The 1824-nt window shown below is 36.5% G+C and overlaps 1 pseudogene; it reads left to right on the forward strand.

Moving 5' to 3' along the window:
- Positions 1–1824, forward strand: part of LOC101583915 — a 79724-nt pseudogene that overhangs the window by 28942 nt on the left and 48958 nt on the right.

The following is a 1824-nucleotide window of genomic DNA, read 5'->3' on the forward strand; positions in this document are numbered from 1 at the left end:
ATCACTACGAGTCCCATCTACAGAATGAAATCCTGTGGAACCTGTACTAAAATATATAAAATTTTTTAAAAAGAAAGAGCCAGAGATGACTATCTCATCCATTCCTCTGTGTGTTTTTTTTCTTCACATTACTATAACTATTGGTTTTCACAAGTTCAGAGTTCAAATTCAGGTCTTGTACCAAGTCCACCTGCTTCACAGGGTCCTCCTGATTATGTCCTGTCTGCCACGAACATAGACTTGAGATTTAATAGTAAGTCATCAGAGAAAATGAGATTCTTTCAGAAAATGGCATAATTAGCTCTCAGTACTCTTCACAATTACTTCTCTCCTCCAAATCTAACAATGGAAAATGTCATATTTCATACTATAGCCTACATTGTATCCATACATTTTTAGGTACCCTACATCAAAAGAGTGTCTCTGGTCATTTGGAACTGAAAATGCAGTTCAGGTTTATTAAAAGTCACAGTTACCAAATCCAGAATCTAATGTATAATTTAAAAATATAGGCAAACAACCCTAACAATTTCTATTTCTGAGTTCCACACTCTTCACACAAACAAACTATAGTTTAAATGAGTACTTAATTATACATCGGTAAAGCTGCAAGAAAACTTGGCAGACATTCTACTTTTAGAAACACTCCACATAGATTTATGTATCACATTTTGCATAATGAAGACTTCTTTCCCACCTCTTACAAACCAAAGCAATAATAATGATAATAATAAGCTGCCTGAAAAAAAAAGAGGATGGGGTTATACATGAAGGTTTTTGAGCTGAGACAGGAAGCAAGTTAGGGGTGTTGCAAGTTAAAGAGTGGGTGGAGGACAGTGGTGTAAAAGACTGAAGATTTGGCTGCCTAAATTAGACAAAGAAATGTTTGTTTCAAAGGCCCAGATTCTCTGCGTTGTTGAGGGGGAAACAAATTTAATCGCAAGACTGAATTGAACAGTCTGCCCCTCCATTACACCCATATGAAGTTTCAGGTTTAACTGTGCTCACTTTTCCCACCACACATGAGGATATAATTTTATACCACTGTTGGAGAAATTTTCTGAGCACAAGAGCAGGAGTTCTTAATTTTCATATGGTTTAAAATGAAATACTCAGAAATGCACAAAGTGAGGCTTTGTGTATGCGTGGTCTTTGGTTTCTGTTTCTGGGGATGCTGGCTTACTCAAGGAAACCTGCATAGTCCTTTCATGAGCACACGCGTATCTGAGAAATGCTGTCTGCATGGGGCAAATGTAGGCTTTACAAAATGATGTCTTATAGAAGGCATACAACATGAAGGATAGTTCCTTTCAATTAATTATTCAGGAGTGACTCCTTGCTGCTTTGTGCATTTAACTTTTAGAAAGACTGAAGCTTCTGTCTTGGTGTCAATTTGGATACCTGGGACACCATGTGAAATGTCTTGCTCCTCTATTGCAGAAATAAAATTGAAGACCCTTTATAATTCACCAGACATGGAGAGGTCTTACTGGAGATTAGCCTGAAGACACAACTGTGTTGAAGCCATCTTGTACCATTTGAGTCTACTCAACTACCATTCACACAGTGCTTAGTGGCCCCTGTTAGTATCACATGAAGCACAATTGCTTAAAAGGGCTCTCCCAAAATTTCTTATCCATAAAAATATCACCACACAAAATTGTTATTTGAAAAGAACAATACCTATTATATACATAGTTAACACACATGTTAATCAGAACTTATCTTTTTGTCAACGTTGGAAAATACAATTGTTTTAGATATGGAACTTCTTCAAGAGCAACATTGTTCAGGAATGAATTATAAATTGGAGCCAGATGATTA

The sequence above is a fragment of the Octodon degus genome, unplaced genomic scaffold (genome assembly GCF_000260255.1).
Source record: "Octodon degus isolate 3935 unplaced genomic scaffold, OctDeg1.0 scaffold00071, whole genome shotgun sequence".
Lineage (NCBI taxonomy): Eukaryota > Metazoa > Chordata > Mammalia > Rodentia > Octodontidae > Octodon > Octodon degus.